This window comes from Rhinolophus ferrumequinum, chromosome 20, assembly GCF_004115265.2.
Source record: "Rhinolophus ferrumequinum isolate MPI-CBG mRhiFer1 chromosome 20, mRhiFer1_v1.p, whole genome shotgun sequence".
NCBI classification, from domain to species: domain Eukaryota; kingdom Metazoa; phylum Chordata; class Mammalia; order Chiroptera; family Rhinolophidae; genus Rhinolophus; species Rhinolophus ferrumequinum.
Window position 1 is genome coordinate 7,318,315 of NC_046303.1, and position 15,332 is coordinate 7,333,646.

Below are 15,332 nucleotides of genomic sequence, written 5' to 3' on the forward strand. Positions count from 1 at the left end.
CTGGGGAGGGATGAAATACCAAATAAACATTCTTTGTTCCACTATTGCCTCCTAGATATTTAGGTTAACCATGTATTCAGCTCTAGGGGACGCCAAGAGGCACTCATCCTTAGGCACTCTGGAGTGGCTACAGCTTAGGTCAGCACTGTGGTTGCAGAGACAAACCTGCATTAAATAAACTGGAGTTAAGAGCCAGACACCTCACTGAAATAAAACAATAGCTCCTTACGGATGTCCTTGAGCTTGGTGACCTTGAAAAATGCAATTGTTGTTAGAGAACATCGTGTGCTAGATACTTCAGTCTTATATGGAGACTCTGGCCAGAAATGCCAACCTGTCCATCACCCAAGAGGCTCTGGCATGTTTACAGCTGGAAACTGGATGACGATGGGTACACTTTTGGTCAGCTAATCTTCAATGAGACATGAAATTCATCTGCTAATTTAACCAAAGATTTCCTAAAATAGCCCCTCACCCCCTTCCCTTCTCCCTACCACAAACTACCTTTTATAAAGACTTTTCCTTAACCTTACAGCCTTCCCTGGAAGAAAGGCTAAGCAATCAGCTCACGTAGCTATTCATACTAATTCAAATTGGCGGTAACAAGGTCCAAGTAAATATAAAATCAAAATAAAGAATCTATGCACAAAGGTTCTTCTAAAAATTAAGCTTTTCATGTGGAAGTTGTCAAATAAATAGCTGTGCTCGTTTCTTAAGGAGATAAATAGCTCCAGGATTTCATTATTTCTTAAAACTTTTCAAAAGAATGGGTTAAAAATCACATCTGGCTAGCAGCCCTGACACAGACTCTCCTATTTTCCACCAAAATACATACAAACGTGTTTATTTTTTAATGACAGTCATAATACAACTAAAACAAAACAAAACAAAAAACTCCTTGCTGTCGCTGGCCCTCCCTACATACAGTTTCATCTTCACCTTTTCCTTGCTAATAAAACTCCCCACCTATTGTACATCGCTCTTCTGTGCGTCAGGCTGTCCCTTTGCCTGGGACACATGCCCCAGCTAACTCCAATTCTTTGGATTACTAACTCCTATTTATTCTTTCATATGCAGCTCAAGCACTGTCTCCTCCAAGACCCACTGTCCATCCAATGAATTATGTCCCGTAAATGAAATTTCTCATTTCTCAGACAAATGAAGTAAACCTTTGTTCTTATGGTGTCCCCAGAACGTTCTGTAGCAGTAGCTCCAAAACTTCTTCACATCACATTGAAACTATGTCTTCTCATGTCTGTTTCTGCCTCCCCCACAGCTGAGGTCTCGAGGACAGAGCGCATTGTGCTCACTCAAGATTTCACCATGAAATGATGACTTCCATTTATACCGGATAGATACAAATATTTGTTTTAGAAACATTATTCTCAAATTAACAGTACACTCTGTAGTAAATTACAGAGCACAGAGAACACTGGTTCCGGTTTTCCAAATTCATGTTTAATAGATGCATGCACATCCTATGTGTGTGTGTACAGAAAATACGTCTGAGTTAAAAGAATCCACGAGCCAACATTTCCCAAGCAAGTTCCCAGAAACACGTTGTTTCATGAACTACTCAATGAAAGAAAAGAAAAATGGATGACGTGTTCTGAGATACTACACTAAGAACATGGCAGACACTGTGGAACACGACAGTTTCAGGGGTCATTTGACCATGACACTGTTTTGTCAAGTACACTTACGAATATTCTGAGTAAGTAGAGTGAACACACATTGCGAGAAATGCTGCACGACTTCTTCTAACCGGTCCTCTTGCTCAGGTGGAGGACAGGTCAGACCAAGATGTCATGGCACAGAGGGACCCTTTCTGTTGGCAGTGAACTATGCTCTTACTGCAGCCGAACCAGAAGCGAAGGACACAGTCCCACCCAGATTAACTTTTCCATTACTAAGTGTTCCACTTTGTTTTCACAAGCAGTCCTTTTAATTTGGTGGATAATGTTTTCTCCTTTGGGGCGTGTGTAAATGGATTGCTGTTTTGAAAAGCACCCATCTGTGACAACAGTTATGCTTACGGGCGGCAGTTAATTGAGATAACTTCAGGAGATGCTGATACCTCACAAATAGGAGGGAAAGACAGGGGCCTCACCTTTCTTTACGATACCATCTTTCTTTTAACATCATGTTAGTGACACATATATTTGTTTATAGTATCATAATTATGTTGTCTCCATCTAGGTGGTTGTTTTCTTTTTTTAATTAAGCAGAGTTTGGGGAGGATGTTCTAAAATGCATCTTAAGTTACAATTTTTGGGGGGAACAAGGACAGGAATTTAGCTTCTCCTATTTTATTCACGAAATCTTAGCACAGGAAATGCTACACTATCCATTTATGTTTGTGGGGTTTGTGTCCAGCACGAAATGAAGTTCTCTGCCTGGAGTTATTTGTCAAGTAAGCTTTTAGAAGCAGTCATTTCCCTGCATCCCTGATAGAGGCAGCCAGTCTTTAAAACCACGGCGTGCCACACCATCCACAAGTTGTCACTCAGGAGAAGCGACAACATGAGAGCTGGGAGTTATAATGCTGCCAAGCACAGAGTAAACTGTGTTTCTGACCAGATCTTCTCACAAATGGCAAAGACCTCAACTGTTCAACTTTAGTAACAATTCAGAAGGTGAACACTCTGTCCTACGTCCCATGAAATAGGCAATATAAATACACAATAACGAAACTGGACATATGTTGAACATACAGAGGTACCCAGTGTACTATTAAATATACACGTGTCATATACAAAATGATGAAATGCCAGTCCTAATACATGAGAAGTTTTACCCTAACAAAATATTGGTTCCAGCAAGAATAATTTTTAGATATTTGCTTAAATGTATTTCCTGCTACATGCTTAGGATTTTAAGATACCTAGGGGTATTATGGGAGTCCATATCTCTTTGAAATGGACAGAAAATTTTGGTTACCAAATCTCTACGTAGAGCTGAAGAAGCATCCAAATTATTTTGTGTATTTTCAAAAGAACCTGCAATTACCTCTTTTCACGCTAGGTTGGTGTACTAAAGACCAAAAAAGCTATTAAATGGATGAATACATTTGATTTAGCCAAGTCAAAAGAAAAGGAGAGGAGAATTTTAAACTCAAAGGAGGTAACTATTTCATTTTAATTACAATTTGTTTAGTAAAAGAAAATAGACTGAGAAAACAGAGAGGAAAGCACAAAACCTTTTCAATTAGCCCTGGTGCTATGTCCTAACAGGGCTTCTAGAGGAATAGGTCAACCTACCTTCAGGAATGCCAGTTTAAAATACACTTTCCTATGTCATACTGCCACACCCCAAAATAGGGAAGGTGAAATAGAGACCTGACTCTGTTTCCTAACATATCCTCAGGTTAATGTTTTATGCAAAACTCTAAGAACTAGATTCAGGTTGCTTTAATCTGTCAAGTAGTAAGAAATCCCAGTTGGTTGACAAGTTCTTGATGTTTAGAAAACACTTTTTTTTTCCAGCTTCCTATAGCTTGTATCTTGAAGATCAGGGGTTATCGGTTTCATTGTCAAATCTCCAGATGAATTCTTGCTAAGTTACTAACACTCTCTACGAAAATTCAAGAGTGGCAGACTCAACCCCATATGTGACAGTATTTGGAAAGCACTTTGAGCTTCGTAGAATGAGAAAAATGTATTTAAGAATGCAGGTGGAGATGAACTTCTTCGGGGGGTGGTATTCAAAATCCGAACCACATTGATCTGCCTTTTGAAGTAATTACGTTGATCTCTGGAGTTTAAAGAAATGCATTGCTTATTCCATGTGGATTATTTTCAAAACCCATTTTAAAAAAAAAAAAAACAGAAAAAAAACACAAAGCAGTGTTTCCCCCCTCCAGTTTGAATCACAAAGGAAAGCATCTCTTGAAATGCAACTAATTATTGGACAGAAGTGTGTGTGCGTGTGGTGTGTGTGCGTGTGTGTGTGTGGCGTGTGTAAGCATGTGTGTGAGCACTCTCTCTCAAAACCTCCTGAAAAGAGTTTTCTGTTTTTCTGTTTTTTTATTTTAAAATGAGATTTTTTTTTTTGTAGTAGAGTCAAAAGGTTGGTCCTTTAAACTTACTTGTTTTAAAATATTTTTAAATGGACCATAAACTAAGATGTATGTCCCACTACTCTAACTTCCAACTGAGTATACACCATAAAATTTAACCAGGTCATGGAGACATACCACAATCAGTGTGAAAATTCTTCTGTACAGTATTTGAAAGTCATGGTTTCTTCAGGGTCCGCCAAGGACTACAGTGGTCCCACCTGATCCACAATTTCGTGTTCCCAGGTTTCAGGTACCCAGGGTCAACCTTGGTCCAAAAATCGTAAGTGGAAAATTCAGGAAATAAACAATTCATAAGTGCAACCGTTCTGAGTAGCGTGATGAAATCTCGAGACATCCTGCTTATCCCTTTGTCCAGCGTCTCCACGCTGTACACGCGACCCGCCTCTGAGTCCCTTAGTAGCCGGTTTGGTTATCAGATCGACTGTCGCAGTATCGCAGCACTTGTGTTCAGATAACCCGCATTGTACTTAAAAAGTCCCCAAAGCACAAGAGTAGTAACACTGGGAATTCAGATAGTTCATAGAGAAGCCATAAAGTGCTTCCCTCTAAGTGAAAAGGGAAGAACATATACTCTATGGGGCTCGGTACTTTCGGAGGTTTCAGGTACCCACTGGGGGTCTTGGAACATATCCCCAGGGCATTAAGGGGCGACAACTATATTTGTCCTCACAGTACATGAACGCAGGCAGCTTTGCTCTGAATATTTGCACCTACATTTTATAGTTTTCTTATTTTTCCCCTTTTCTTTCCATTATTCTTTCATGTGCCCTCAATACACCAAGCGGGCTCCTATTTCTAATCTGCAGAGGTTCTTGGAAGGCTGATAGCCACGTGTAGTCTGTAGAAATGCGAGTAGAGTAAGAAAGGAAAGAGGGGCCCAGTGGCGTAGGGGACACTGGGTTAGTGAAGTGGCAGATAACTCTGCAAAGTCTCCTCCGCCTATCCTTTCAATGATTTTCTTGTTCTTGATTGTTTCCCGAAAGGTGAGACTGCAGGTGGTTGAGTTGTGGCAATCAAACTATTATTTCAAGCAAGTCTTTCTAGACTATTTTATTTGTGGTTATAATCCTAACATTAACAGAAAAGCCTCGTGGCCCCCCTCAAGTTATACAGATCTCTAATTGTTGTGTTTTTCATGCACTAATACCACAGTATATCTTAACGAAAATGTCCAAATGTGCTTCAGAGCTTTCGATTATAAAAAGCATATATACATTACTATATATGGATAAGTATATGTGTATGCATACAGATATAAATGTGTATGTATGTGTGTGTGTATTTAACATGGAGTAGAATGAGAAGGAGTTCATTCTTCCACTTTAGAAAAAGACTTCACATAAATCTGCTTTCTTTGAGTTATTTTCATTGCTTCATTATCTTTATCAAGGTCACTAAATGGTAGACATGCTAACAAAAATAAGGGTACTTTACAAAGCAACAGTACACCGGGACTGTAACGGTTGTCTGCTCTCTCTCGGGTGGGGTGGGGAAGTTGGTGAACAAAAGCAACAGTTTGGGAAGAACAAACAATGGCCTTCTCTGTGACCTGGAACCCAGCTGAGAACACTGTATCCTCAGACATCAACCCCGTCCCTGAACCCAGCTAACTTTTCCTCCAGACATGTCTACAATGCCCTCATCTCAGTCACTTTGGACATCTTGCTTTTTCTTTGGGGTTTCAAAAAGCATTTCTTCTAATGGACAGCAAACATACTATTTTGTATTCTTTTAATTAAAGAACAACTCCGGTAAATTTACGACTCTCTACAGGAGGGCCTGAGTTTGTGTGTGGAGACTTTTATCAGGAATTACTAAATACTCATCCAGTCGTGAGTTCTATGAGGGTAAAGATGGGACTTCCTTTGCTCAATAGGGTCTTCTAGCATGGCCCAATACCTGGCACACAGTAGGCACGAAACAAACATTGACTGGCTAACAGTACTCACAAACAGAAACTCACCTGTGAGTAGGGATTAAGTTTAGCCGTACAAGTATCAGTCAGATCACAACATAAGTGCATTTTTGTTTATGTCTTTTACAGATTCATTTCCTCTTATTTCCCCTTAGATAGCTTTGAAAATATACTTTAAATTTTCTAGGAAGCAATTGACAGGTTGCGCTATGTCACCTCAAATTTTCTGAATTCAGGTTTCATCATAATTGTAGAAAAAGTGAGACAGGAGCACTCTAGAAAAAATAAACACAGAAAAGTATATTTTAAAAAAATTCCCAAAATCTCACTACCCAGAAAAAACAGCCACTAAAATGTTTGTTGTTTCCTTGTATTTCTCTTCATTCATGTCTTTATATCTATGTTCACCTAATTGAGGTGTAGTCAATGTCATATACTGCTTTCTAAATTTAACGTTATTTCTAAACATATGCCATGTCATTAACACCTCTTTAAAAATACCGTTTTAATAGCCATGTTGTGTCCACCCTAGAGATATGCTCCACCGTCAAGTTAAATTCATTTCTCTATTGTTGGACATTTCTGTCATTGGGAATGTTTTATCTTTATGACCGTCTTTACACATAATGTTTGTGCATATCAGATTACTTTCTTGGAACAGTTTCCTAAAAATAGACGACTATTTTTAAGGGTTTTGATGACGTATCACCATGTTGTCTTCTGGTTTGATTACAATTTGTACATGAAAGTTCTACCAGCAGCAAAGGAGACTGGACGAGTAGCTGATGGCAGCTACCATTTTGTTGATGTTTGATGTGCCAGACACCCTCCTAAATGCTTCATGTGTGTTATTCTATTTAACTTTATCTATAACAGTATGAAATACTATTATCTTATACCCAATTACAGATGAGAAACTGAAGCACAAAGAAGTTGTGTAACTTTCCCAAGGTCATACTAGATTTTGGACCCAAACGATCTAATTCCGGAGGCCTGACCTGAGGACAGTTTTGCCAGCATCGAAAGGTACACTGCACATCCCATATTTTAATTCTTTGGTAATTTCATAGAACAAAAAACAGTATCTCGTTTTTCTAAGTTTCATTATTTTGATATTAGCAACTTCATGTGCTTTCTTGATATAGTTTTTAGGCAGTTGTACTTCTGTGAATTGTGTTTCCATCCGTTGCTACTTAGTGGATTTTTAAAAAAATATAAACTTGTTAAATATTTAAAATATTCTCATTTTTCTGTACCTATCAGTGGCTAAATATTGTTCCTGTTTGGCGTTTAATTATATTTATATTTTGAACATATGAAAGTTCTTCATTTTTAACCAGGTCAACTATATTATTTCTCTTTGTGGGTCCTTCCATTGCTTTTATGCTCAGGAAGTAGCTCCCTATCCAAATATCAAATCGATACTAACTTAATTTGAAATTTCTTTAAAAACTGTCTCCTTATTCTGTTGTGATCAAGCATTCTGCTTACCCAGAAGTCTTGCTGATAGCTTTGGGTTTCTTTCCTTTGAGACTGCATTGTGAGAATCAAAGTGGAAACAAATATTTTCTAATATTTCTGATACTCTGAAAACACAATTCATAGGAGTTTTAAGGCAGCAACTTTGCCTGCCTCCCTCCTAAAAAAGGGGAAAACAAAGAAAACATAGATGCGTACACAATTGCTAATGACGATTTGATACAGGGAAGTGGGTTTTGCTCCTGGGTATTCTGCTTTGGTGTCACCAACAGAAGTTCCCTCTGTCAGACACTGTACTTCACATAGGCGAGTTGTCAGTATAAGAAGTCAAGGGACTAGAGTTAGTCCTAAGGGAGGTATAAGTTTTGAAACATAAGCCTTAAAAGAAAGTATTGCCAATCAGAGATCATCTGCCTCCTGTGCTAATCATTTTAGAGTTGTCTTTGTTTACAAAGCATCATATTGTCTGGCAACAAAGCCTCCTAAATCCACGATAAGGACTCCTTTCATTACGCCAAAGCTATTTGCTGATAATTCTTCACTTAAAAGCATTGAGATAAACCACTTTTATTTTTCATTGTACTAATTTTTGCCAACTTAATTGGGAGTATAGTATTCCGTTTAAAAAGAAGCGTAATGTATTTTGGGGGGACAGTGCAAAGCTTCTCCATCCACTCTAAAATCTAAGCCTGAAATTATTTACGTGCAATTGTCAGTGATTTATTAATTAAGTATGAACTAAAGTAGGGCTGATGTTGAAAAGGGTAGATTTGCTGTTGGTTACTAAACTAGTCTTTAACTGCCAGGAAAAGAAAACCTACAATTATAAATAAGACACAGGCAACCATGGTAACAGGTCTACTTTTCACAACAAATAAAAATGTTTCAAAAACAATTAATGTTCCTTAAAGTTTGACTAATTGTCACAAGCAATTCTAATGGCCTCGGTTACATTTTTGAAGAAATTAGTGTCGAGGTAACTACAGGTCTAGATATATTAACTTTAGTTATATGGGCCTGGGGTATATTAACTTTAGACTTTAAAGTCCTGAAACTGTTTTTGATCCAGTTTTAGGCTGTTTTACAATGCAAATAACTTATCAACAAACAGTTAATATCTGAAAGTTACACAATGATTTACAATGCATTATGGGATACTGAGCGATTGCTATTTAAAATAATCGCAATGGAAATCAAAATACAACTACTTTTCATACCATAAGTCTAGAAGAGATTTCATACATCATCTGGACCAACTTTGAAAATAAGTTCAAGAAACTGAATGGAATAGAAATTATTCCCCAGAATACCCTGATCAGAGATTGTTCATAACAGCTGAAATGTGTTGAGCACCTACTATATGCCTGAGAGTTTCCAACCAATTGGCACTGATTTCTCAGGCGTTACGTCATCATTTTATACATGAGAAAACGGAGGCTGACAGCAGTCAAGAAACTTGTTCAAACTCAACCTTTTCATAACGGGCAAGGCGGGGCTTCAGCCGGTCCTGTCTGAGGACCCACGCTCTTAATTCCTATGTAATAAATAAGTAAATGTCAAGCACGTTTTGCCAACCCATCCTAGGTACGTGACTATTAATAAGGCCGGCTCTTCCGTTCTTCCTAAACTTCCTTCAGTCTTCATAGTGTTCAAACTGTCTGGGGAATTGGATTCCACAAAAAGATGTCAGGAGTAACCCGATTAGCAAAGAACACCTATTTTAAAAGGGAACTAAGACTGTTTGAAGGTTCCTCATTTTTGAAAGCCCCTTCTCCGGAACATTGTACCGCCTTCTGCATAGAACCTTTTGTGTGAGAATAGAGGTCACGGTGGCCTGGAATAGCTTTCCATGGGATCTTTCTTTTTTGTGATGCATGGAGTGTCCCTGTGTGACTAATTTAGAGCCATTCTTTAAGCAAATAGGGGACCAGAACTCCAGATACTAAGTGTACAACTGAAGCTTTATGCTGCCCTCCCTTGCCATAAAAAATGTTGACTATTCCCTATTATGCTAATGGACAACATTATATAAGATGGTATCGTTGGGGAAAGCTGAGTGATGGGAACATGAGGCCTCTCTGTACTATTTGTGCAACTTCTCATGAGTTGATAATTATTTCAAAATAAAAAATAAAAAGGTTTTAAACTATTGCCAAATTCTCATCTTGCCAGGGAAATGAACTTCTGATCTTTACGGCTGGTAGCTTTCATCTGATCAAGGTTCCTCCTGGGGAATGGACCATCCGTTTGAGGAAGCACTGATGTGTGAGATGGGCACAAGTTGTTATCATACAAGGAACAGCAAACATGGCCATAAACCTGCACCCCAGGGCCAGCCACATGCCCTTCTCCAGGAATCCAGCTGAGGGCCAGGCTGCCACTGAGCAGCCTCAACAGAAATGAAAGCCGACCTGTTGAGGAAGCATCCCGCCTGCCTCTGGTGGCACTAATCCTCCTGAACAAGACCAACTCACCAGGTGACAGGATGAGCCCCAGACATAGTCCTTCAACAGAAGGCATTAACCACACACCTCCCCTGGTGACTGCCTCTGCATATTTACTTACACGTATCAGGACCAAATCTTGACAAGCATAGGTCCCGGGAATGCTGGGTGCTGGAAGGGAACATGCAATAGAGAGAAAAGCAAAGCAATCTTGTGCTGGTGAGCAAGGCCTCTCGGAGCAGGGGTCCAAGAGCCTGCAGGTCCCTTATCATTAGGAGACTGTTCACGTGGTTACCCAGGAGGGCTACTCTATGTAAACCACCTTGTGCAACTGGGAACAGTTCTGGAAATAAGACACTGATTGGAGGACAGCCAGAGGGTAAAGGAAAAAAAAAAAAAAAACAGTAAAGATTTGTTCTGAAGGCACCTGCATGACATGCAACCTTTTCTACTTTTTTCTTCTTCTGTTTTTTTTTTTTTTCTTCTTTTATTTTTAGAGGGAGAGTCGGGAAACAAAAGACTCAATTGCTTCACCTAGTTAATGAGCCTGCTCCTAGAAAGTCCTGGAACTCCCTTTGGCCCATCCTGCCCAGAAATGCTGTGCCAAATAAAAGAGGCTTGTCCCCAGGTGATATTCAGAGGAACCTGTTTCAGCTGGTATTAGAAGAAAGGTTGCCACTTTGAAAAGATAGAGCACATAGTACAAATTTGGAGGTGGAAGAAAATCTGCTAACAGAATTTGGGAAGACAAATGACGGGGCAGGGAATACGAGCAACTCTCACACGAGCCATTTCACAGACTGCCCCGAAAATACCCATCCGTCTTCTGCCATCAACCTACCAAAAGCCCGGTTGGCGTCTCTGGGAATAGATTGCTAAATAAGCCTAAGCTTTTTTGGTTCGTAGAATTGGTGAATCAAAGGGGCATAAGATTTATCTCGTGCTTCTCAAAATCATTTATAACATGGCTAAGTGGCTCTGGATGAAACCACGATAAAGGTGATTCATGCAGGAAACCCATTCTGTTGAGGCAGAAATGAAAATCCACAGCAAATCACCATCTCTTCTATGTACGGGAGAATTGCAGTAAGCCAAGCTCAGTGGATTCCCAGGCACACTGACAGCTGAATGCAATTGTTCTTGGAAAGTGGGGAAATGGGACTCCTTTAAAATGAGAATGCAGCCTCCACATCTGAGAGCAGGGAGGCACTTATGACCAGTGGTAGCCGCCCAGTGGCCCTGCCAAGCGGGCGTCTGGGACTATATTCTCGGATGGCAGCCAGCCTGGGGATCTATTCAATTCCTGCAAGTTTCTTGCCAGAGGGTGTTCATCAGCTCCACTATTTATCAAGACAATTGGACCCAAGACAAAAGCCCACCTTTGCAAATTGCCATTAATGGGACTGTCTAATGTGACTGAGTTAGGGACGTCTGCTGCCTCTTGGCATTTGAACTCACCTGGAAAGTCACTATGGTTTATCTTGGGTGAGTTCACCTGAAAAAGTTATCCCCTCTCCTTCACCTTCCTTCTTTCCCCATCATGTAGTAAGTGCAAGAGCAGGCTCAAAGAGCAGTCACACACGGGCCCATTATCTTGGACGTGACCTATTTGTTTGTGACATTAAATTCCGCTCAGCTTCTTTCTCTTCCTGGAGCTGGCACCACATTTCTGTCCCCTTTCCTCCTGATGTCTATTAGTTCTCCCTCCTGGGCATTGGTAATGATCAAGAGAAATGCTTTCTAAGCCCACATCCTCACTTTTCAGTGAGAGGTTGACTGGTGCTGCATTAAAGGCCTCCAACTTTATTGCAAATTAACCAAAAATGTGGAATCTTTTTAGTACACCTACTTTGGGTTTTCTCTTCTCCATTGGTTGTTTCTTCTGCATTAACATCTATTTATAATGTTCCACCTTGAAATGTAGGTATGCGAGCGTGATGAGCAATCTGTAATGCGAGCTGGTGGACAGCAAGGGAGTCTGAACTGGAGAGAGTCCACACCTACACACAGATCAGTGTGGCACTCACCGTAAAGCACTGGTCCTGCTCGATTGTCTTTATTGGAAGCTGACAGTGGTCACGTGACACATTCTACCAGGTGATCTAAGCAGCACATCCAAAGCTGTGATAAAGGTAGGAATTTCATCCATGATGGAGTTAGCAAAGACAAAACCTCATCAAAGTTTTGATGCACTTGTTGCACTTTTATCAAAAGTGCTGATATCCTTGGAGGTGAGAGTAAGCTGTCTATTGACGCTTGCCAACTGGATTTCTATGAAAATTGTTGGCCTTCTTCAAAAATAATTCATGTCTATTCTTATGCCTAGAAGGGACACACTGCAAACATCAGCATGAAAGAAGGCTTATTTTATGGTCAAAGAAATCTGGTAGATTATAAACACAACACTAAATTTGTCTGGTCCTACACATCCTTTCAGCATGAACTAAAACATACTGAATGCGTCCATTAGCCAGAGCTCCTACTGGATTTTTCCTAAAAAACTTTTTCTCATCTCAATACGGTCATGATTTTCATTTGTTCCCCATTCAAAGATGAAGGGAAAGGATACGCTCCTGGTAACAGACTGCTGCTCATCAAACTGTATGGCGAGAATTAATTTAATTAAGAGTTTCTATTTAGGAAGAAGCAGGAGGAGGAAAGGGCAGCGCTGGAACTGCCATCAGGCTGGCTGGTGTTTTGCATGCTGGAGAAGCAGCTGGAAATTTGGGTGACAGCTCTGAAAGACGGGGGATAAGGAAAAGGTCACTGACATTAGAATGGTGGGTGGGAAAGTGGAGCTGACCTAGATAACATGGCAAAACTGAATCATCTCATGTTAAAGCTCTTAAGGAACTCTTTCCTTCTTGCTTCAGACAGTTTGCTATTTATTCTCCCCGGTGACAGACTTGTCCTATGAATGGCATAGATTATTTTCCTTTTTTCTTCTACCCAAATCAATTGTAAAACCAATTTTTAAAGTTCAGTTTATTTGATAGATGCTCCCATCAGACCTGAGTCAAATGGTAAACGTGTGACTTTTGCTTATGTATGTGTTTTTTTTAAGTGAATATTTGTTCCCAGACTACCTTAAAAACAACAATGTGTTTATTTACAGAATTAACAAACACTGCAGCTTGGAAAATTCCTTTGGCACAGAATGGAGGGTTCAGCCACAAATGCTCCTGACTTAAAAGCTGAACCAAATAAATCTTGACAGCCAGGCAAAATATTTTATAGGCAAAGTGACATTTTATAATAATGGAATAATAAATGCAGAAGAGAAAATGAACCAAGGCTGTTGGATATACAGGGAGGTGAATCTCAGTTAGACACTTCCTATTTTTATTACACTAATAATTATGTCTGTGCATGAAGATCTCTTTGACTTGGAGAACTCCAGTCTTTCTAATCATATTGTCACATATATCCAATCAACCGTCTCTATGATGGTGCCATGTGGAAGCCTCAGTGGCATGCTAACGTGGACGGACACAGGACAACAGTGATGGGACAATCACAGGACCACTTTATCAACGTCTTCCATTTGGAACCAAGTCTAGCAATGTTTTGAACCAATGTTTTGGTTTGGAACCAAGTCCAGAAATCATCCTGATGAACACAGTCCAACCCAAAGCACATCTATAACTTGACGTCAATCAGATTGGAATAAATAAAGACCAAGTGAGTTTACTTGCCTATTTTCATCTTTGACCCCCCTGCACAACTCAGCAACCAGAGTTGATTTGGGCAAGTTGAGGAAAATCAGCAAGGGTCTGTCAACCATCCTCTATTCCATAGGACAACAATTTTCAAGGGGGTGAAAAGACTTGATGTTTGACTCTGTTTAAAGAGAAAGAGTCAAGGCTGATCTTAACACAATGGTTTAGATCAGGATGAAGAGAGCCAGGTTGAAAAAGAGGAAAGTTGGTGTGTGTATGCTCCTCCAGTGCAGCTGACGTGGGTCTGCCTTTTTGTGAGTCCTGGTCAAATGCCTTTTGGGTTCACAGTGGACACCAGGCTGGGAAAAGCCCACTAAGATTCATTTTCATCACTCAGAAATAGACATTTGCACAAAAGGGTGGCCATCGTGAAACACAGAAGAGACAAACCAAGGCAACAAGAAACTCACAATCATCGAATCAGTAGATAAAACAAGATTTGCCTAATGTATTAATTATTCATTTATTTGGCAGACATTTATTGATGCCTACTTTATCTAAGGTAATGTGTGAGGAACTGCAGGACAACCGGAAATGATCTAAACATATCCTCTCTGGATATTCGGCTTTCTTAAGTCTGGAGTGATGTCTAGAAACAGGTTTTGTTTGTTTGTCTGTTTGTTTTTGTAACTCCTAAAATGATTCTAAGGATCAGCAAGTTGGGAACCCTCTGGTCTGAAACAGTGACTCACAATCTGTGTCGTTTGGTAGGTCACACAGAGCACTAGGGAGAAATTGGAGCTGGCTCAGAGCACTGATCCCAACTCCAGTCTCTGCCTGTAGGACAGCAGCTATACGGTGTGTTGTAGGGGGAAAGACTCAGAACTTTTGATCCCAATACTATGTGACTGCTTAGAAGCCGTGTATCCAGGCACAAGTCATTAAGCTTCTCAAAGGGTTATTATTACACTACTTTCAGAATCGTTAACCCCCCACCCCTCAAGTGAGATCATATCAAGCCTCTGCCCACTGTCTGGACCACTGTGATGCCAAGTTTCTGTCCATTTTCCCTCACACGTGGGATGCCCTCTCTTGTTTTCCCACTTTCACTTTAATTTTTTTTTTCCATTCTCCACAACCCACATTCTCCATGAAAGCCTCTTGACACCCCACCACCCCCACCTCCGGGGCTCACTGACCTCCCTCCTCTGTACTCCTGTGTCCCTTATACTCACGATCACATAATCGGGTACTTAATTGTCCTCTAATTACTTCATGAAAATTGCTTTGGTTTCGCTGGCTGGGTTCTCACTGAGGACTGGACACTGTTTTCTTCCACAGAGGTGCAAAAGAATTACTTGTGGGTTGATCCAAAGTATCTGTTGGGCTGCTGCCATAAAAGTCATCTAAAGACGGAGGGAGCACCCTCCCTTTTCTGTGGACATAATACAGTGGAGACCAGCTACCAGCAGTGGTTGCCACCGCCGCTGGTAGGCATTAATGTTCTGAAAGAATCATCAGAATGTCAGTCTCCTACCACCCCCACTCACTCATTTTGTTGGAAAAATGCAAAACCTGCATTTTTCCATAAACCAGCTCTCACTCAATGCACAGAGTGAATGCAGCGTCTGTGTTTAGCATCCCAATGTGATCATTATGCATTGTGCTTACTGCATGGCAATCCTACATTTCTCTACTAAAACACAAAGGAATGACTAAATGCCCTAGTGTGTTATCTTGCCCTTTCTTTCCAC

General features: G+C 40.3%; 1 long non-coding RNA gene across 1 annotated transcript; it reads right to left on the bottom strand.

Annotated features, from left to right (window-relative positions):
* Positions 1-5,364: 5,364 nt before the first annotated feature.
* On the bottom strand, positions 5,365-15,032 carry LOC117012485 (uncharacterized). Its single transcript, XR_004421174.1, has 3 exons — positions 14,814-15,032; positions 7,674-7,822; positions 5,365-6,271 (listed from the first exon to the last, which is right to left on the bottom strand). It is a non-coding gene; the product is annotated as an uncharacterized LOC117012485 (long non-coding RNA).
* Between the last annotated feature and the right edge of the window lie 300 nt (positions 15,033-15,332).